Below are 23,352 nucleotides of genomic sequence, written 5' to 3' on the forward strand. Positions count from 1 at the left end.
TAAAAGTGCCAAGGAAGTCTGAGGACCTTACTAAGAAATCCCATTTGCCCCTCTCTGATATGATTAGGGGCACAAGGGAGTCAAACTGAGCAGGTACAAAAGGAGAAGTGGCTGTTGCTTGGACCTGCAAAAAATAAAATAAAATAACTGAGCCATGCCTTCTGTATGGACACATGGGAACTATTGCCAAAGAGCAATAAGAAGGTGCAGGAAATATTAAGGAAGCCCAGAGGTATGCTGGCTACTCCCCTTGAGTTGGCTCCTCTTACTGTGCTGCTGCACCGGTGTGGGCTTGAATGGGCCCTGTTGAAAGACGCTGCACTGCTGCCAGGAAGAGCTGGCACCTGAATGAATTGCACAGCAGTAAGAACCTGAAGAGCTGCACATGCAGGGCAGATAAGGTTACCAGTGTCTGAAGGCAGTCATCATGACCAAAAAAGAAAACTTGAGCCGCATTGCTGTTTTGATGCTGCTCTTATTCTCACCATTTCCATAGATGACATAACGAGAAGCAGCGGCAGCACAACCGGCCCCCCACCATGAAAAAAACAAAACAAAAAAACTAGGTGTTTTTTTGGTTGGAAGAGAAGGAGAGGAGAATTCTGGCAAAGTGATCTACAGGTAAGGGAAAGGGGTGAGGGAGAAGAGAGGAGATAGAAGGGAAGGAAATATGAGAGAAGGGATATGAGAAGAAGCAAAGGCAGTGTGACAGAGGAGAAGGGGGGGGGGGGTGAAAGGAGAAATAGAGGAAGCAAGAGTGAATTGAGGTGTGAGTGGGAGAGTGTGCCATGAACACATCACCCTGCCATCCACCTGGCCCCCAAGGGACAGATTCAGATAGTGAGGATGGGGAAAGGCAGATGGTAGGGTTCTCAGGGATATAGATGAGTTTCCAACTTTCTATAAATATTACTGACACTCTGCCTGTCATACCTCTGTGAGAACCCTATCCGTTACCTCCTTCTTTAAGCATCATTTCAAATCACTTTAAGAGCCAGTCTTCTCTCACTCATCAAAATTCCAAATGGGGAACGCCCAACCCCACCCTCTCGGAGATTTCATAAGTTATGTGCAGTCCTTTGCGTAAAAAGTTTGGGGACTCTTGCCCTATACCATGTTGCTCTCTTAGGTTTTTGCAACTCAAATGTGTAACTGCATTTTTAGCACTAAATCTTAGCTGTCACTCCTCAGGAATCACAAGATCTCTCATCATGTTTTCCCACACCTTTCAGGGTGTCAGTCACACATTTTGGTATGAATCACAAAAAGCCTTTCCCAATAGACATTCTGCAATACTGCGTAAACATTTGGCCAGCCATGGGAAGGCCATACAACTGGCCACATTTATCCCTGAGTGCCTCTGATGCCAATGCAGCTGGAACGCTGCCATATCACTCCTGCCCTGGGCCTCCTTAAGTGCGCAAGGCGCACCAAATCTTAAAGGTGCCCACTGACAACATCATGCGGCTGGGTACTTAAACCCCGGCCACGTTACAAGCATATGCCTCAGCAATAGGTTCTCCTGCTCTTGCAGTACGTGTTGCTTGATGTCTCCATGCCTTGCCTAGTTCATTCCTGTTGTGTCTTGGGTCTCTTGTGCCCAGGTCCTTGTCTTGTCTATTCGCCTCTGCCTGACTTCTGGTTCTAAACCTGGCCTTGAGACTCTAACTATGCTTCTGGATCGCAACCTGCCCCAACCTCGGTGCCGCTTACTCTGCCTGCCCTGATCTTGACCTGCTACTCAACTTCATCTGACTGCTCCTTATAGGACCCTCACCTAAGCCCTACTAGCCCCTGGAACCCAAGGGCTCAAACTGCGGGGAACAGGGCTGGTATAGGTGAAGCCCTACATCTAGTTCTTGTAAGACTGGGTCGACCTGCTGTCGGCGTGGGCTTATGCTTAAGACATTTGGAGCACACAGCATGATGATCCATGATTAACATCTTTTGCAAGCTCTTGAAGCACCTGCCTTACTTTTTTGACACAATAATGGACTATGTAAAATCAAATTAAAAGGAAATTCCTAGTGAAAAGATATTTTAAGAGTAGTTTTAAAAGACATTTCCGCAAGTAAAGCGATGTTTTACCCTTAGAAATGTCCTTTTCTAAAATAGCCTGCCTAATATATAGGTAAAAGCATACCCATAAAGCAAGTTTTCTTACTGTAAACCATGTTTTCTGTAGATAACAGAATAAATTAACCATGACATGTGGTAATGTCAATCGAACAGACTCATCTCTTCAAGCTAGTAGATTTTGTGTGGGAGTTCCCACACAGGTGTTACTTAGTGAGACTCCTCAGTCCATACCAGTGCTAATCTAGCTATGTAGTCGACTCTCCAGGAAGGCAGGTGGGTATTCCATGGCTAATTAATTTTATCTACAGAAAACAATTTACAGTAAGCAAACTTGCTTTTTCCCCCATCAATAAGCAGGCTGAATTAGCCATTACATGTGGGGAGTCCCAAGCTGAGGGATGCAGGGAAGCATTTACTTAGTAAGCAATCCAGCCCTCATTGTGGAGAGTGGACTACTGCAAGACCAGACTGTCCAAATTTGCTGTCTGTCTTTGAGATGTTATAAAGACAATAGTGGGACATAAAGATATAAAAATGAAGACCAAGTTGTAACTTTGCAGATATCTTCAGCAGGCACTTCTCGAAGATGTGCAAAAGCAGCAGCCATAGCTCTCATTTGACAATCCTTCACAAAGTTTGTGATCTGCAGTCCTACTAAGGTGTAGCAGTGATGACTACACTCAGCCAATCAATTAGCCAAAATACGCTTGGTAATTGCTAAGCCTAGTCAGTTGGGATTTATTTTTATTTATTTTAATTTTTATATACCGGAAGTTCCTGTATACAATACATATCACTCCGGTTCACAATTAACAGAGTTAACTATTGCCGGGTAGGCGATTTACATGGAACATATTGAATAAAATGAACGGATAATCTATAATAAGGTACAATCTATTATAAAACAACTAGGATCAACTTAGGAAACAACTGGGAAAATAAAACTGAAGCAATATAGACACTATATTATAGACATTGTAACCGAAGCAACATAGACACTGCAAATAGACACTACATTGTTGTTGAAAGACAATAAGTGTGGATTGATTTTTTCTTGCTTTTAGCTCTCTGGGAAAGCTTGACGGAAGAGCCAAGTCTTGAGTTTCACTTTAAAAGTGGTGTGGCACGGCTCAAGGCGGAGGTCCGGTGGTAGGGAGTTCCAGAGGGACGGGCCCGCTGTGGATAGAGCACGTTTCCTCAGGGTAGATTTTGCAGGTTGTGTGATCATTCTGTTCTGATAAGCCCTTCTCGTTGGTTTGTTAGAAGAGTGTAGTTGAAGCTGGAAGGTTAGGTTGAGTGGAGAGATGTTATGTAGGGCCTTGTGAATCAACATGCAGGTTTTGAACTGGATCCTGTATTTGATGGGAAGCCAATGGAGATGCTGGAGGATCGGGGTGATATGGTCCCTTTTTTGGCATTGGTAAGGATCCTTGCAGTGGCATTTAGTACCATCTGCAGTGGTTTGGTGGTGCAGGCCGGAAGGCCCTGCAGGAGTGAATTGCAGTAATCCACTTTAGGGAGAATGATGGCCTGGACTACTGTGCGGAAATCCCTATAGAGTAGAAGGGGCTTTAATTTTTTTTAGCACTTGGAGCTTAAAGAAGCATTCTTTTGTGGTGTTGTTTATGAATTTATTGAGGCTGAGTCTGTTGTCTAGTATTACTCCCAGATCTCTGACTTGAGGTGCGGTGGCATATCCTGAGGTGTCTGGAGAGTTGACGGATGTTGGTGGGGCAGATTGATCCGGTGCAATTATGAGGATTTCCGTTTTGTTGGTGTTTAGAACCAGATTGAGGCTGGTTAGGAGATCGTTGATGGATGAGAGGCATTTTTTCCAGTAAGCCATGGTTTTGTGTATGGTCTCCGTGATGGGGATGAGAATTTGTATATCATCCGCGTATAAGAAATGGGTAAGCTTGAGGTTAGTAAGTAAGTTTCAGAGTGGGAGAAGGTAGATGTTGAAGAGGGTGGGGGGAGAGTGATGATCCTTGTGGTACTCCCATCTTGGATTGGATGGGGTGAGATTCCTTGTTGTTTATCTTAACTTTGTATGTCCTATTCTCTAGGAAAGACTTAAACCAGTTGAACGCTGCTCCTGTGATGCCGATGTCTGTTAGTCGAAGTAGTAGGCTAGAGTGGTTCACGGTGTCGAACGCTGAGGAGAGATCCAGTAGTGCGAGTAGACAAGGTTGAACCTTTTTCAAGATTGAAGAGAATGGTGTCTGTTTAGTGTGGCCCAGTAAAGATTCGGTGCTCTTTTCCTCCGGAATCCATATTGGTTAGAGGTGAGGATATTGTTGTCGTCAAGGAATTCTGAAAGTTGTCTGTTGACAATTTTCTCCATAATTTTAGCTAACATAGGGAGGTTAGCTATAGGTCTGTAGTTAGCCGGATCTGTAGTGGGTAGGTTGGGTTTTTTGAGGAGAGGTTTGAGAAGTGCAGACTTGAGTTGGTCAGGAACTTGGCCTTGGGCGAGGGAGCAGTTGATGATATCTGCAACTGGCTTGGCAATGGTGTCTTGGATTGAACTCAGCAGGTTTGATGGTATATGGTCTACGGGGTGAGAGGACGGTTTTATCTTCTTAAGGATGTTCGCTATTTCTAAGGTGGACGTGGGTTCCAGAGTTTCGAGCACAGCTGTGTGAGTGTTGGGTTGAAGAGCGGTTGCTGTGGCAGGTTGTGGGCTGTAGATGCTTGCGTGGCTTGTGTGCGGCGTTGGTCCTTTGAGGGGGGCTACGAGTGCTGTGATTTTGTTGTTGAAAAAGTCGGCCAATTCACTGGCTTTTTTTAGGGCTTGGTCATCTGGGATGTTTGGTCCAGGTGGTTTAGTGAGGGCTGAGACATAAGAGAAGAGGGCTCTTGAGTCAAATGAGAAGTGGTGTATCTTTTTGGAGATAAATTCTCTTTTTGTTTTGTTGATTTCATTTCTGTAAGAGTTGAGGCATGATTTGTAGTTGAGGAGGGTAGTAGTAGATGGGTTTTTACGCCATTGGTTTTCCTTGCTTCTAAACTCGTGTTTACGAGACTTCAGCTCTGTGGTGAACCAAGGTTTCCTATTGTCTTTGTCTGGGTTGATAGACTTAGTTGTCATGGGACACGCTTGATCTGCAACCTTGTTGGTGATGTTGATCCATGATGAGGTTGCTGAGTTGGCGTCGGTGAGGTCCAGATTGATTAGTTCTTTGGCTAGGTGTTTGCTTAGGTGCTCTCCTGAGCATTGTTTCCTGACTGTGACGGTGATTGTTTGGGTTGTTTGTGGAAGCGGCTCTAGGATCTTTAACATTGAAGAGATGATTCGGTGATCAGACCAAGGAACCGCAAGGCAGGTTGGTGTGGAGTGGGATGCCAGACCATCGTTTATAAAGATCAGGTCTAAAGTATGGCCAGCTTTATGGGTCGGTTCTGTTACAATTTGTCTGAAACCCATATGGCTGAGGGATGAGAGAAGGGTTTTGCAGTTTGGGGAAAGCGGTTGGACATCCAAGTGGAGGTTGAAGTCTCCCATCAAGATGGCCGGTTTTCCTGAATTTAAGTGTTTAGCTGATAATTCTATGATAGGGGAAGGGTCTGATTCCAAAAGACCTGGTGGAGCGTAGATAAGGGCGATAGTCAGATGTTTAGAGTTGAGTAAAGCGAATTCCATATTGGCTATAGTATTGGATGTCTGCAGTGTCAGACCTAGTGATTTTTTAGATGCTAAGAGGCGGCCTCCTCCTCTTTTTTTGCATCTGGGTATGGACAGTATGTCGTAGGTCTGGATAGGAAGCTGGTTGATTAGGGTTGTGTCGGTTGGTTTTAACCAGGTTTCTGTGATGGCACAGATATCTGGTTTAGAGTCGGATAGGAGGTCGTTGAGAATGTGCGTTTTCTTGGATATAGATTGCGCGTTAAACAGCGTGATTGAAAGAAGAGCCAAGCCTAGGCATTGGGTGATGGGTGTCAGCATGATGGGCCTGAGTCTCTGTTGGCGGTTGTGGTGGAGTGGAGTGGTAGGGGGCTTAGGTACTCTCCACCTTTGGTTGTGGATGATGTGGATGGTTAGGAGGTGCATGATGGGAAAATAGTTTTGAGAGTTGGTTGAGTGCTGAAAGCAGGGAAAATGTTGTCGTCTGGTGCTGGTTCTCTGATGTTGGTTGACTGCTGTATGATGTGAGGATGTTGTCTGGTGTTGGTTGAGTGCTGCGAAGGGATGTAGTTCGTTACTGGTTGGCTGCAGAGATGGAAGCTGGTTGTTAAGGAATTGTTTGGTGAGACATTGGGTGAGTGCCGACGGTCCTGTATGAATGCAGATTAAGGGAGATTGAGGGATATTCTTTAAGCCTGGTGAAAGGTATTAGCCACTAATGGGGTCTAGCGCGCTCTGGAGCACACGAAGGGGCGCACAAAGGGGCAGTTTGGAGATTTTCCAGTGTGGCAGAGTTCATTCCTTGTAATACTGTAAGGCCCTTTTGCAGCCCAGAGTATGCAGGGATTTTTTGCCCTCATGAGCATGGAGCCTAGGCAAAAAAAATAAGTAATACAATGAAATAATTGATAGGAAAAGCCGAGACAACTTGTGGAAGAAATTTCAGGCGCATACAGAGAACCACCTGTTGTGGAAGAACTGGATGTATAGAGGATATCAGACGAGTGCTTGGAGTTTGTTGGCTCTCCTAGCTGAAGTCACTGCAATGCGGAACACAACCTTTTTATGTCAAGTATTTTAGAGAAGTGGACTCCAACGGTTTTGAGTTAGCAGGATGAGTGGGTAAAAATTGTTAAAGCAGAGAAAAGGAGGTTGGGAGGTGTGTGATTATATGTTGTATGTAATGTGTATATGCAGATTGTATTAACTGGTTCCTGTATTTTAATATTTTGTGATATTGCTTATTATGTATTAGAAACTGCTCTGGTGGCTTTGGCTGATTTGTGCGGCATAAAAACAAACAAGCAAACAAACAAATTGTTATGCCCGTCGGTAGCAGACGGCTGCGACCACACCTACTTACATCTTGCACCGTTCTCCAGCCCTGGGTCTGCTTGCGCACAGGCCAATCTCTACCGCCACGTTCCCCATGGCTCCTCGTGGAGGCCGAGACGCTGCCGCCATCTACATCGTCTCTGGGCCTTCCTGGCCCTCCTTTGAAGCCTCTTTGGCGGGAACATCGGGGGCGTCCATGTTTGATGATGTCATTGGATCAAGGTACTTAAGCTCCAGCTTCGCCCTCAGCTAGCCGACTTGGCAACAAGTTCCGTACATCTCTACTAGCTCCTGCTCCGTGTTCCTGTGGCTACGCTATTGGACTCCATTGGACTTTGGACTCTGTCTGGTACCTGCTCCTCAGGGGCCGGTGGGTGCCCTCTATGGTGACATTGTCTCCTGGCCTCCCCCGCTCCTCAGGTTGGCCCTGCAATTCCTGAAGTCCTACTCTGCAAGGCTCCCTGCTCCTCGGGGCTGCCCCCTAGAACACCTTTACCACTCGGGAGTTTACTCTAGTGCTTCCCTGCTCCTCGGGGTTGTGTCTATGAGCTGTGTTGGACTGTCAGCACTTCCCTGCTCCTTGGGGCTGCATCCTCGTACTTTATAAGAGACTCTTAGCACCATTCCACTCCTCGGGGCAGTGTCCTTGTGCTTCACTGTGACTGTCCGCACCTCACTGCTCCTCGGGGTCATGCTTACGTGCTACTAGACTGCCAGCACTTCCCCGCTCCTCTGGCTGTGCTTTTCTATCATACAGATACTGTCTATGCTCCCCGCTCTTCGGGTTTCTACCTACGTCATCATCGGAGACCTGACTCGGGCTTCCCTACTTCACGGGTTGGCCTACGTCATCTCTCCGGTATATCTCCTACACACCAGTCTCAAGCCTTCCCACTCTGCAGCCTGCCTGGCGCTTTCCCCCTCGGGGGGTCTCAGTCCAGGTATTATCTTCAGCCTGTTTGCCTACTGGGGAATTAATCCTGACTCCTCGGGACCTCTCCACAGTCTCACCCAGAGCTCCCTGCTGTGCCAGACCTCGCCTCCCGATGGTGTGGGCCTGTGGGGCTCCTCCCCACAGCTGGTAACAACTCATACTTCGGGCCAAGGGTCCACATACCCACAAACCATAACACAAATTAATTAATAAATGGAGGCTTCATTAGTTGGGAAAGGACATTCAGGTCCCACAGAGCAGGTAGTTTTTATACCTTGGGTTTAGTGTACCACAGGTCTATTATGAAGCAAGAAATCATTAGATGAGTACAGATTGGTTTACTGTCCTCTTAAGTATAATAAGCTGCTACAGCGCTGAGGTGCACCCATACACAAGAGGTGGTGAGACCTGAGTCAGAAAGGTAGAACAAATATTTCAGCAGATACTTAGGCTCGCAGGAAAATAGGTCCAAGTGTTTTGTTGACACCATTTGGAGTACTTGCGTCATGTGAAGGCATAATTCCTTCTAGTGCAATTCTAAAGGAGACGAATATGTCCACAGTTTCTGTAGGTTGGTGAAGATCCATGATCACTGAATGCTCAAATTCCAAGCTGTGAGACTGAGGCCTGAAAGGTTGGGATGGTGCAATGCCCCATCTTCCTGCAGCAATATTGCAGGGTCTATTCCCAGAATTGTGAGAGGACTGCTGGAAAATTCTACGAGATAGACATACCAGGATTAGGCAAGCAAGATACTGAACAACATTCTGCACTGTTTAGGTGAAAAGCAATAATAGTAGAAAAGCATACATGAGGTTTTGGCTCCAGTTGAAGGGGAAAGTATCTTGAGCCAACCTGTGATCACTTGATAGAACTGAGCAAAATTAATTTAATTTTGTGTTTTGCTGTGAGATGAACAGGTCCACCAATGGGTGACTCCATAAGCTGAAGACTTCATCAGCCACTGACTGCTGTAGAGACCACTTGTGTGGTTGAAACACTCTGTAGGGTCAATCTGCCAGTGTGTTGGAGATGCCTGATAAGTGACCTGAAGAGTAGTTCGATTTGTCTCCACCCAATGGCAGATATTTAGGGCATCTTGACAGAGGCCATGATCCCGTTCCTCCTTACTTGTTGAGATAAAACATGGCAACCTGGTTGTCGATTTGAATCAGGATGCTCTTTCCCTAAAGAAAATGCGTAAAAGTTGATAAGAGCATATTTGATTGCTCTCAGTTCTAGTAGATTCATCTGATAGTAGTTCTCGTGAAGGGTACACAGGCCTTGTGTTCAAAGGATTCTGGTATGCACGCCAAACTCATTGGTGGTGACGTCTTTCGCCAGAACTACTTTGTAGGGGAGTGATCGAAGAAGGGCTCCTCTTTTGAGAACTCGAGGATGTAACCACCACTGCAACTCTCTTTCATAGTCATTGTAATCTGCACTGGAGAGAACAATGGTTGAGTTCATTGATCCCACTGGGAATGTAGAATCCACTGGAAATAGTAGATGTGAAGATGGGTGAGGGAACCACATGGATAGCTGCTTCCATATGCCCAGGAACTAGCAAGAGTCACCTTGCAGAAGAGTGAGGAGAAGAGAGCATGTTGCAGAGAAGCAATATCATTGTGTTTGCTCGATTGGGAAGCAGGAACGCTCTTTCCTTTATCAGAGTTTATGCAAACCAAACTAATTTGAGACAGAGTGGGCTCCATACAGGACATCTCGCAGTTAATCAGAAAACTTTTCAATATATTTATAAATTATCTGGAAAGAAATATGACGAGTGAGGTAATCAAATTTGCAGATGATACAAAATTGTTCAGAGTAGTTAAATCACAAGCAGATAGTGATAAATTGCAGGAAGACCATGTGAGGCTGGAAAATTGGGCATCCAAATGGCAGATGAAATTTTATGTGGACAAGTGCAAGGTGATGCATAAAGGGAAAAATAACCCATGCTATAGTTACACACTGTTAGGTTCCATATTAGGTGCTACTACCCAAGAAAGAGATCTAGGCGTCATAGTGGATAACACATTGAAATCATCAGTTCAGTGTGCTGCGGCAGTCAAAAAAGCAAACAGAATGTTGGAAATTATTAGAAAGGGAATGGTGAATACAACGGAAAATGTCATAATGCCTCTGTATCGCTCCACGGTGAGACCGCACCTTGAATACTGTGTACAATTCTGGTTGCCGCATCTCAAAAAAGATATAATTGCGATGGAGAAAGTACAGAGAAGGGCAACCAAAATGATAAAGGGAATGGAACAGCTCCCCTATGAGGAAAGACAAAGAGGTTAGAACTTTTCAGCTTGGAGAAGAGACGGCTGAGGGGGGATATGATAGAGGTGTTTAAAATCATGAGAGGTCTAGAACGGGTAGATGTGAATCGGTTTTTTACTCTTTCAGATAATAGAAAGACTAGGGGGCACTCCATGAAGTTAGCATGTGGCACATTTAAAACTAATTGGAGAAAGTTCTTTTTCACTCAACACACAATTAAACTCTGGAATTTGTTGCCTGAAGATGTGGTTAGTGCAGTTAGTATAGCTGTGTTTAAAAAAGGATTGGGTAAGTTCTTGGAGGAGAAGTCCATTACCTGCTATTAATTAAGTTGACTTCGATAATAACCACCGCTATTACTAGCAACGGTAACATGGAATAGACTTAGTTTTTGGGTACTTGCCAGGTTCTTATGGCCTGGATTGGCCACTGTTGGAAACAGGATGCTGGGCTTGATGGACCCTTGGTCTGACCCATTATGGCATGTTCTTATGTTCTTAACCTAAGCATTGTTCGACGTGAGTAGTATTATACAGATCACTGGGTCTGCAGTCTCCAGCCGAAGTCCTTCAGCCACTAGACTAGGCAGGGTAAGTACCTTGGTTATTGGCGGCAGCAGGGAAACCTAACGCCGATCATATAGGCCGATGCAATATGTGTGTAATAAACATGTCCAAAGTGAACACACATTTTTAGAATACACGCACATCCACCTCTTCTGGGCACTGAATGCAATATACGAATGAGCTGCTGCACTAAAAAGGACATGCAATGGATAATTTGTACATCCCTAGCACACTGCATTGGGCACCCAGGAAAAGTGGCTGTGCGTTCACAATAGTCTGGCCAGAGCTCCCTCCCCACTCTGGGCTTGGCTGTACCTGATTGGTTATTTTCACTGACAAGTATACGTGAAAGGACCAATCCCCTTTCAGGACAACCTTCTGAAAGAGAAATGGTACTGTCACTAACATGTGACAGTGAATGGAACAATCGGCAGTAACTGAAGCAGTGAATAAATTAATTTTAAGTGCTCTACTCAATTTATGAGCTTCTGTTTTATCACACAGCAGCTAATTTACTGGCACAATACGCATACACAATATACATGGCCCTGAGCCATGTATATTGTGGGAGTATACTGTGCGCCCCAAAATGTATTTATTACGTCAAGACTTTTTTTTGCACAATGCTGCTTTCTGAGGTTCTTCTTTCTTAGTATTGCATCGATATTAAGTAGGAGAAACCACAGAAAAGCCATTTGTTTTGTCAAGTTTAGCCCTTGACGCACGGGAAGATTTTATGCCTGCTCCAGGCAGGTATAAAATTTAACAGGTTAAAAAGTGTGCCTCGGGCGCATGGGGAATTTTTGCATTGCGAGGTAATAGCCTTCATCATGTGTAAATTCCATGTAGATGAGGCTATTGGCTATTATCTAAGCATGTTTTGGACGCACTGATCCCCTTATTGCATCGGGTGTTATGGACGCACGTCCAAGCACTCGTTAACCTATGCGTTAGGCTCAGTGCATGATATTGCATCGGCCTGTAAGATGGGCTGTATAGAGCTGTGTTGGCAAACCAGTTTGATAAATTGAATTCTGAGGTGGATGCATCAATGGCTTGGATGAGGCAGAATGTTTGACACCTTGGATGTGCTGGCATGCTTCAGTCTTTGTGATAACAGTGCAGGTTGACGATATTACGTCGGCTGCATCAGAGCTGCGCTGTGATTTCTTACACTGTGCATCGCAGGATCATATATAGAGGCTGCAGGCTTGTATGGCATCAGAGTATCAAGTGTTGCGTGCATCAGCGCACAGTGCACCACTGTCATCGGTGGAAGCTGTGTCAGGCAAGTTGATACATCATGCGCTGCTGATGCTGTTGGTACTGACGGCGCTGATGACAGCCATGTCGATTGCACTGATGCATCACTTTAAATTTGTATTTATTTATTTTTTTCACATGGATTGCAATGGTTCCAGTGATTGATGCCGCTTCTCCTTCAATGCAGAGCAGCTGGCGGAACTTGACTTCAACCTGAGCAGATGGGGTGAGTTTTTAAGGAGCCCCCACTCAATTCCTTTCCTGGTGAGGCTGCACTGCATGACAAGGACTTACTGTGACTCTGCAGTTCCTCCAATCCAAGTGCCTTGGACCTCTGCAAGTGCAGGGACATCCATCTGCAGGCATAAAAGTTCTGGTCGTCATCTGGCTTAGATAATTAATGTGTACGTACTGTACTTCAACCAGCTCTCATACTGAACAATTCTTTACATGGCTTTATTACTTATTTTATTGCATCTTTGGAGATTTTCATGCCTTTCATTTATTAATATTATGATGATATAATGGAAATTAGTAAATGGTAACATGTCTGCAGATATTGTTATATTGATTAACTAAATGAAAATTTATAAGTGATGCTCATTTATTTGTGATTGTAAAATGGATATTTGTAATTCTATTATATTACTATTATATTCTTACTGTTTTATATATCCAAATTTCTTATGTAAAACTACATTGTTTCACATGAGTTTAGAGTAAACAAGAAGCAAGTAAATGAAGTGAGAATGTTAGATTTGGTTATGCAGGAGGCAATCAATGTCGGACCAAGTGCTTTAAAAACATGAGTGTTGTGACCTACAGCAACGAATGCAGCAATGGCTCTTTAAAAACAGTTTTACCATAAGTGCAACCAATTTGGTTTTGACAAAGGATTATTAGCTTTTCCCTCTCATGGCATATGATTAAAGTAAAGTTGCATGACTTATTTCAGCTACATGTCATATTTTTCGCCGTGGCAAAACTGCTCCCATAGACCTTAAAGGGAGCTGCATAACAGAGGTCAAAGACCTTCAAGAGATACTCCTGTGGTATATGTATGTTTTGTACATGAGAAGCTAAAGTATGAGTTTTCCCCATGTACAAAACAATGTCAGAATTTGGAAGCAAGAGAAGTGTGTATCAAAATTTCAATACCTAAATAAGTATTTTTTCCATGCTCCTCATGAAATTCACTATAAGAACATAAGAAATGCCATATTGGGTGAGACCAAGAGTCCATCATCCCAGTATCCTCTTTCCAACAGTGGCCAATCCAGGTCACAAGTATCTGGCAGGATCCCAAATAGATAGATTTCATGCTGCTTATGCCCAAGGATAAGCAGTGGCTTTCCCCAAGTCTATCAAGTTAATAACAGTTTATGGACTGTTCCTCCAGGAACTTGTCCAAATTTTTTTTAAATACAGCTACACCAACTTCCTTTAAGCTCTGAAATTCATGGCTGGAAGATATGGTAATTTGGCTTTCTGGAAAAAGCTTTGGCTATGCTATCTGTAATTGATTTTACCAACACCAACCAGGGAGCACACATCACCCCCATTCTCCGAAACCTGCACTGGCTACCAATAAAATACAGAATCTTGAACAAGGCACTCACCACTATCCACAAAACCATCCACAATCAGCTACCACTAGACCTTCACACAGCGGGCCCTACCATCTGGAACAACTTACTGCCTGACCTCAGATTAGAACCCTGCCTTCTAACCTTTCGAAAAAAACTCAAGACTTGGCTTTTCCTCCAAGCCTTCCCTTAATTTCTAAAATTTCAACATACCGCTCAACCACACTTTGCTCAACGGACTAGACGCTCTACCTGGTCTCAGTATATATATATTTTTTTTTTCCTCTAGTTATGCTGTCCTCTACTTCCCGGCTACTCTAGCCCCCACCCCAAGTTCAATCTCCTTGTTATATGTAACTTTGCCTTCTGCCTTCTTGTTATATGAACATAAGAACATAAGAAATTGCCATGCTGGGTCAGACCAAGGGTCCATCAAGCCCAGCATCCTGTTTCCAACAGAGGCCAAACCAGGCCACAAGAACCTGGCAATTACCCAAACACCTAGAAGGTCCCATGCTACTGATGCAATTAATAGCAGTGGCTATTCCCTAAGTAAACTTGATTAATAGCAGTTAATGGACTTCTCTTCCAAGAACTTATCCAAACCTGTTTTGAACCCAGCTACCCAAATGCACTAACCACATCCTCTGGCAACAAATTCCAGAGCTTTATTGTGCGTTGAGTGAAAAAGAATTTTCTCCGATTAGTCTTAAATGTGCTACTTGCTAACTTCATGGAATGCCCCCTAGTCCTTGAGTTCCATGTAAACCGATTTGATATGAATCTTTCTTTCACGAAGGTCGGTATAGAAAAGTGTTAAATAAGTAAATAAATAAATATTTATTTATTTATTTTCCATTGTAAACCACTTAGAAACATCTTGGGAAAAGCAGACAAATGTATAAATAATTGTGCATTGAGTGAAAAAATTATTTTCTCCGATTTCTTTTAAATATCCTACTTAGTAATTTCATGCAGTGTCCCCAAGTCTTAATATTTTTTGAAAGAATAAAGCTTATTCACATTTACCTGTTCCATTCCACTCATGATTTTATAGACCTGTATATCTTCCCTCAGTCACCTCTTCTCCAAGCTAAATGTTGAGCTTGGAGGTGGACCCTTGTCCTGGTGCAGTGGAGAACGGCTCCCTGGTAGGGACCAGGAAGCATCTGCCCCCAGGGGGTGGAGCACAGGAGGAGACAGAGGCTTGGATGAGCTTCACCACTCGAAGCCCGAGGTCCCCCCGGGTGGAGCCCGTAGGGACCCGGGATGCTTGGACTTAGGTGGGCTTCGCAGGGTCTCCCAGAGAGGTAGTAGAGAGGCATGCCCACGATCAGCAAGGGAGTGCGGTCGGACTTCACGCTGTTGACTGGAGAGGCGATGACAAGGCAAGGGACAAAGTCAGAATCAGGAGTCGTAGGCAATGGTAGCCAAGGTCAGAATCCGAGGATCAATCAGAGTAGTAGTCAACAAGGCAGAGGTCAGGTTCCGGAGGTCAGACGAGGTCACAAGGCAGGCAGAGGTCAGGATGCAGGCAGCAGTCAGGAAGGTCAAGGAACAGGCAGAGGTCAGTACCAGAGAGACAGTCCAAGGGTACTAACTGGGAAGACGAACAGACAGACACAGGAACAGGAGGATGCTGGAACAAGGCTGAAACAGTAGGATCCTGGAACAAGACTGTGAACACGGAGGCAACCTAGCACACAATACAATGCCGACCCGATTGCCAAGGCAAGGAAGTGCAGGCAGGGACTTCCTGGTATAGTTCCATCAATCAGGGTGCGCCGCAGAGCTAGGACCCGCCCCTAGCCCTACAAGAGGCCAGGCGGTCCGCACGCGCGTAGGGGTGTGGCCAACGCTACTGGAGACCGGCAACCGCCACTGCGGGACACCGAGGCCTAGCGGAGCTCATGGCTGCCGCTGGGGAGGCCGACCTGTGACATGCAGAGGAGTTAGCAAGGTGAGCAGGCCCGTGCGTGGACCGGGTGCGGACGGGGCGCACAACACTAAAGAGCTTTAACCTCTTTAGCTTTTCCTCATGGGGAGCGGTTCCATCTCCTTTATCATTTTGGTCACCCTTCTCTGTATCTTTTCTAATTCCGCTATATATATTTTTGAGATGCAACAACCAGAACTGCACACCATACTCTAGCTGCAGTTGCCCCATGGAGTGATACAGAGATAGTATGATATTCTCCATTTTATTCTCTATTCCTTTAATAATAATTCCCAACACTGTTTGCTTTTTTGACCACCACCACACACTAAGCTGAGGATTTCAACATTATTATCCACAATGACACCTAGCTCCCTTTCTAAGGTGCTGAAGCCAAATAAGGAACCTATTATCATGCAACTCCAGTTTGGATTATTTTTCCCCTATGTCCATCACGTTGCACTTGTCCACATTAATTTTTATTTACTATTTGGATGCCCAGTATCCCAAGGTCCTCCTGCAATTTCTCATAATCCACTTGTGATTTAATAACTTGGAATAATTTGGTGTCAACCACAAATTTGATCACTTTACTTGTTCCATTTTCAAGATCATTCAAGATCATTTATAAATAAGTTAAAAAGCACAGTCCCATTATAGATCCCTGGGGCATTCCACTATTTTTCTTCCTCCATTAAGAAAATGGATCACTGAATCCTACTCTGTTTTCTACCTTTCAACCAGTTCCCAACCACAAAAGGACATTTTCTCCTATCCCATGATTTTAGTTTCCTGGTGTCTCTTATGATGGACTTTGCCAAACCCCTTCTGAATATTCAGATATAATATACATTAGTCCTGGGAGAATTCTGCGCTACTGCGGAGCGCAGAATTTGTGCAGAATTCCTCCTGCGCAGAATTGCTAAATTCTGCGCAGAAAATAGCAGAGGAGATCCCGGCATGCCATGAATGGAGCGCGCAAAGATGAAGGCCCAGGCGCTCCACTCACGGTGAAGATGATGGCCCACGTGTGCCGTGAACAGAGTGTGCACAGTTTGCAGCGAAGATGAAGGCCCCCCCATGTGCTGAGGGACACGCTCCGCTCACAGTGAAGATGAAGTCCCCAGAGTGCTGTGAACAGAGCGTGCACCGTTTACAGCGAAGATGAAGGCTCCCTCGTGCTTCTGGACACGTTCTGCTTGCGGCGAAGATGAAGGCCCCTGTGAGAGTGAGTGAGTGTGAGTGTGTGAGTGAGTGTGTGTGGTGAGCTGGAGGGTGGTAGAGAGAGCGGGGGGGGAGGGGGGGATGCTTGAAGGAGAGTGCCAGAGAGAGGAGATTGTGAAGGAATGTGTTTGTGTGTATGAAAAAGGGATCATGTGTATGTGAGGGTGCTAGCCTATGTGAAGGGATTGTGTATGTGTTGAGACAGAGCCTGTGTGAAGGGGTGCATGAAATAAAGACATAGGTAGCCTGTGTGAGGATGTATGCATTGAGAGAGAAAGGGAACTTGTATGGGTTTGTATGCAAGAGAGAGGAAACCCTATATGAGGGGATGTTTGTGTGTGAGAGAGTGAGGAAGCCTGTATGAGGGTGTGTGTATGTGTACTAGAGAGAGGGAGCATGTGTGTGAGAGGGAGGGACAGAGAGAGCCTGTGTGAGGGGCAGTACTGAGAATGGGGTCAAACTCTGGGACTGTTGATAGAGTGGAAGGGGCTGAATCTAGTGGTGGAGGGGAGAGATCCTGGCAGGTGGAGGAGTTAGGGCCTGAGAGGGCAAAGTGGCCAGGGGACTAGGGAGAGAGTGTGGAAGGGACACACTTACAGTGAATTTCTAGGAAAATTCTGCATCTCTAAGTAATTACTTTTTTCTGTAGTAATTTAAAATGTAATTACTTAAAGACTGTCATGTAAACTGTGTTATTTTGACCAATATAAAGTTTGCAGAATTTTAAGTTTTTGTGCGCAGAATTCCCCCAGGAGTAATATATTTACCAGCTCACTTTTTTTAACCGCTTGAAAAAAAATGTAGCACATTGGTGAGGCAAGGTCTTTCTTAGGTAAATCCAAGTTGACCGTGTCCTATTAAACCATGTTTTTCTATATGCTATGAAATTGTATTCTTTAGAATAGTTTCTACGATTTTTCTCAGCACTGACGTTAGGCTCACTGGTCCACAGTTTCTCAGATCACCATTGGAGCCTTTTAAAGATTGGTGTTACACAGGCCACCCGCCAATCTTCAGATACAACAGATTATTTTAATGATAAGTTACAAATTACTAGTAATAGGTCTGCAATTTCAGTTTTGAGTTCTTTCAAAACTCTGGGTTGTATACCATCTGGTTCAGGTGATTTGTTTCTCTATAACGGCCTCATTTTCTAAAGTATCGCAGGCCTGCGATACTTTAGAAAAATGCGGTAATGAGGGGCGGGGGGCCGAAACGGGTGGGGGGTGGTCCTGTGCTAGCCTGCAGCGATCGCTGCTGGCATCGCGCCCAATAACTCCACCATAGAAGGTATAGTTATTGGGCGCGAAATAGGCAGCGAAAAGGCCCTTACCTTTTCGCTGTCTGCGCCGTCATCGCAGAGTCGGCCCCGGTGACGCCCCGACTCCTCCTCTTCCGGGGCCGACTCCGCCCCGATGTAGGTAGCGCAGGCGTGTGCTACCTTCGCTAGCTATCGCAGGCTTGCGATTCACCAGATTTGTTTCAGTTTCTCTAAATCATCACCATTAAATACCATTTCCATCATGGGTATCTCCCTAACATCCTCCTCAGTAAAACACTAAAGGAAATAATTAATCTAATCTTTCCATTCTAGCCTTGTCTTAAGTGCCCCACTAACATCTCAATCATCTAAATGTCCAACCAAATATCTCACAGGCTTTCTGCTTCTGACGTATTTGAAAACATTTTTTAGTTTTTGCCTCTCTAGCAAGCTTCTTTTCACATTCTTTTATGCCTGTCTTATACTATACTTTACTAAATTATAAGAGTTATTCATTTGCTGTCTTAGCTTCCAGAATTATTCACATATATGGAACTAGATAACTAAGACTGCATGCTACTTATGTTAAGAATTCTATGAACACCTCATCTCATGAGGACAGTGGTCTCTAAGATGCATGCGACATGGCATTTTTGATAGTGGAGAGTAAAGAAAAACAAAATATTCTGAAAATAGGTAAGGATTTATAATATTCATTTTGACAAAAATCAGTGTTATGCACAGGATACAGTTAATTGATGCTTTTATCATAAAATATTATAACTGTACTGAAAAATCCATAAAATTTATGACAGGGAAACTGTAAATGAAGTCTACACTTATCTAAGGATGGTAAGAAAAGCATTAATAATGAACTGTGTTCTAAAAAAAAAAAGAAAAAAAGCCTGATCACATTTACTAACTGCAGAACCTGAAATGTCAATACTAATAGAGAAAATTCCGCTAAATAATAAAGGCTCTTATTGTATGTAAAGAGTGACCATCATACAGCACCCTTGCAACTGGAAGCTTATGTTGAGAAAGCTTTTATGAGCGCTGGGGCTTTATAATCATGTCAGCATAACATGTATTATCCATTCATGTACAACTTGTACAATATCTGCAAGACACATACATAGTGAAATTTAGTACTAATATCAAATCAGACAAATTAAAACCAATTCTTGTACTGCACTGCATAGTTTTTCATTTACAACAAATTATTTTCTGGCTTTATGGCTACAGCTTCCACGGACACACCCACTTACAAACATCACCTCTGCAGACATCCCCACAGAAGAGCTAAGACAATAGTGACACTCATTTGCTACAATAGAAGCCTAAATAATCATCCTCACGTGTTCCACATATATCTTATTTATATCTAGAAACATGCTAGTCAAATCGAATATCGCCTTATGCAATTAACTCGGTACCCATAAAAGAGCAAATTATGCTTTTGCTGATGAGCTCAGCTAGCTTCACAGTTGTCCTTCTCAAAAATTTCTGGACACAAGAATCAAGGGGAACTATGGTTAAAATTATGAAAATGGTATGGCAAGAGTACTATGAGAACATGATGCAATTGTATAAATAACTAGTAAATTTACTGACAAAAGATATCATGGATTTTTAGTCATTTGCACACTTTATAACCTACACAACAACAAAACAATGTGGATAAATGTTAACATCATATGCCTATGGAAGTAGGTTACCCAACGGTTTACAGAGCAAACGTTTAAACATAAAAGTATAAAGGATTTTTTTTTTTAACATATGGAGTATAATTTGCATAAACAATTTTCACTTGGCCAGCTACTAGGCTGATATAGCTTTTGACGTAATCACCTATAAATATGTATGTTGCTGTAAAAAACAATATAGAAATTCATAGTGGAAGTAGAGCATATAGTAGCTGCATTTCCTCTTTGATGTTCAGTCCCCCTCCCCTTCTACGTAACAGAAAAAAAAACCGTGTCCTTTTAACCGTTTCCATGATAGTCTATCGCTGGTATTTAAACAAAAATGTATCAAATCAGGCATTCAAATAACATTTAATATTGTCACTTTGTTAACTTTGCACGTTTCTAAAAAGACTCCGAGGAGCAGTTTCTTGCTGACCAGCCGGGGGGGGGGGGGGGGGGCAAAGAATAAGACGAGAGACGATGCAGCATCCTGAGCTGTCACAAGATAAAGGCACCCTTCACATATAGTCCCCCCACCCCTCTGCACAGTCTGTCCGTACAAAAGAGATGGGGGAAGAGAACCTGACATGGGTCACTCACACACGGGCTAATCCCTGAACCGGAGTGGGATAAGGAGGGTGTGTGTGTGTGTGTGCGCGAGGCAGCATGGATCCCGTATCCGGAGAGAACACACTTCCCCCGCCCGCGCAAGGAAGCTCCAGAAGAGACAGCGGCGCTACGGCAAGGACCGGCCCAGCCGCGGTCCCTCTTTTCTCTTCAGCTGAACAGGCCACCCATCTGACAGAGAAAGGGGAAGAAAGGCGCTGCCGCAGCTGACAGCACGTCCCGCCCGCTCACACCACTGCACCCTGTCACGGCGGGACTCGCCCTCTACTCCCAGGGGAGCCCGCTCTTGCGCCACGGAATTACCCCGGGCAGTCTCCACCCGCGCTGGACACGCACACATGTACACGCTCCCTCCCTTCTCGCCTGGCGCCCACTCTTACCTGCGGCTGTGCACGGCTTGGGGCGGGGAGCGGTACCCCCCACGCCTCGCTGATGAAGGTTACCTCACGCTGCCAGCCTGCAGCTGCCCGTCGCTGTCACACGGTCGGGTTTGAAAACATTCCCTCTCCGTCTCTAACCAGAAATTCCTCTCCCGAGAACAAGAGGAAGCCTGATTGGCCTCCACGCTCCCGCGTGACCGGGCAGCTCGCGACAGACGTAACGGCCCCGTTTATTGGTCCGATTCGGAACGTTAACGCTTCTGCCCGGGGATAGGTTCTGTGCTTGCTCGCTATTTCTATCGGTTTGTTTTTTTTATTTCCTTTGAAACCATATATAAATTAATTGCTTTTTCTTCTGTAGTTCAGTTGTCGGCTTCCGTAACTATGCGGGCTCCTCCAAACAAAAAACATATATATATATATAATATATATATATATAATATATAAATACGCTTTGGTAAATTATTATAATGTACTTTTTTTTCCGCGAGCGTTCGACAGTATAAAAAGGGGAGTGACGCGCATAGCTACGTAAGCAGCCTGGCTTCCTGTGTGTTCGTGCGCTGCGACTGGAAAGTTCTGGAAAGTGGGGATGAGCCGGAGCGACTGCAGTACGGGAAACAGTAATGCTGAAGCGGCAGCATCCGTTTATGAACAGTCACTAGTTCGTGGGGTAAGGGAAAGAACTGTGAGAGGGGACAGTTGTGTAAAGAAGGAAGATGAGTCGTTTTGTGGGTTTGTTTCGTTCCTTTTCGTGTGGTGATGGATTGTGTGTTTTTTTAATAGGTGATTGCGCAGTGGGTTTTAGACTAGTGGCTAGGGCGCATGCGTATGGGGCGGGAGGGCGTTTCGCTGCAGGTCAAGAATAGGCGACTCCTGGGGGTGGGGAATGTTGCGCAGGGGCCACTACGATGTTGGCGGGGCGGGGGTGAACTCCTTCACAGGGGAACATGTACTACCCAATCTGATCGGAGCGAAACCCATATTAATGAGGGGAACGTGTAGGGCGAGCTGTTTGATCAGAAATGGGCAGCGTTTCAGTGAAAGATTAGGTGTTGGGTGGAGATGGTGTTTGGTTAAAGAGAACAGGATTAGTGGCGGTACTGGAGCTAATAGTCGGGGAAAAGTTGCAGGAATATGGGTGTGCTTGTGACCGATGTTTTATAAGAAATTGCCATGCTCGATCAGACCAAGGGTCCATCAAGCCCAGCATCCTGTTTCCAACAGAGGCGAAACCAGGCCATAAGAAGCTGGCAAGTACCCAAACACCAAGAAGATCTTTATACTTTTGATGCCAGTAATAGAGGCCATTCCATAAGTCAACTTGATTAATAGTTAATGGACTTCTCCAAGAACTTATCCAAACCTTTTTTTAAACCCAGCTACAGTAACTGCACTAACCACATCCTCTGGCAACAAATTCCAGAGCTTGTGTGTTGAGTGAAAGAATTTTCTCGAATTAGTCTTAAATGTGCTACTTGCTAACTTCAGTTTTTTTTAGTTTCCTGCTTTCATTAGGTATAAAGAAACACCTGTCTTTATCGTTTACTTCATATTGTTTATAGCTTTTTATTGAGGAATGACTATTAGGGACTGATGATAGGGAGGAAATAAGCATCCCAGACGACCAGTGTTACGACTGGGAAGAGAAACCCGTTGGAGAAGATTACGTATTTCACAGGAATCTGTTCTTGTTTCAACGCAGAATACTATCTTCCTGTGGTTGTAAATGTGGGTCAGTCATTCTGGTTTATTTTTTATTTATTTAAAGTTTTTGTATACCGACATTCGTTAACAAAACATCACATCGGTTTCCATACAACATGAAAATAGCCAACAGGGCTTTACAGTGTAACTGATAATAGAACTGGGGGGAGGGTAACCAGGGACACTTGCTGTACATTCAGTTTAAAAGATGCTTAGACTTAACATGCTAAATGTTAAGTATGTCACATTAATCTGCAGTCATCCATATAAAAGGCACCCTGAACCTCATAGGGTTCTGGTTGCATGGGACAGAATTTGTTCATCAGAGTATGCTGTAGCTGTATTTGAGCAGCACTAAGCATGCCTTGCTTCTCTTACAAGCATATGTATATAATGGCAACTATGCTTGCATTTCTGGTTTTTCCAAACGTTTTATTTGACCTACACCTGCCCAGAGTGAGGGAGATATTTAACTAATATGTCCTATTGGATAATGGTGATAAGAGAAGGGTGTCATAAGAGGGTTCTTATCTTTAACAGCAGTACTGTTTCTATGCCAACTTCATAGTATGGCTGCTTGGGCGAAGGGAGGCTTGCACAGCATGTGCCTAAGAATGCAAAGGGTTCAGTTAGCGCATAATTTGCAACCTGTGAGCAGTAACACCAGTCCAGGCTTCAAACTGGGCTGCTGTGTATCTTCATAAGAAAATCTATTAAAAGGGAAGAGTATCTCACCTTTTGATCAAAAATGCCAGAGCCTTCAACCCAAATTATGGGGTTGATGCAATATCATGAGCACAAAAAGTGTCTCTAACTTGGACGCATGTTTGTTTGTTTGTTTTTTTTAATACC

At 44.3% G+C, this 23,352-nt stretch overlaps 1 protein-coding gene across 3 annotated transcripts in view; it reads right to left on the minus strand.

Moving 5' to 3' along the window:
- ANKRD12 (ankyrin repeat domain 12) overlaps positions 1-21,099 on the minus strand; it is a 272,151-nt gene extending 251,052 nt beyond the window's left edge. For 2 of the 3 annotated variants that reach the window (XM_029591004.1, XM_029591002.1), the window contains exon 1: positions 20,794-21,097. The gene's annotated coding sequence lies outside the window, so the exon portion shown is untranslated. Of the gene's footprint in view, positions 1-20,793 lie in introns of all 3 variants that reach the window. The other variant, XM_029591003.1, reaches the window with a different exon arrangement.
- Between the last annotated feature and the right edge of the window lie 2,253 nt (positions 21,100-23,352).

Source organism: Rhinatrema bivittatum, chromosome 2, assembly GCF_901001135.1.
Source record: "Rhinatrema bivittatum chromosome 2, aRhiBiv1.1, whole genome shotgun sequence".
NCBI lineage: Eukaryota > Metazoa > Chordata > Amphibia > Gymnophiona > Rhinatrematidae > Rhinatrema > Rhinatrema bivittatum.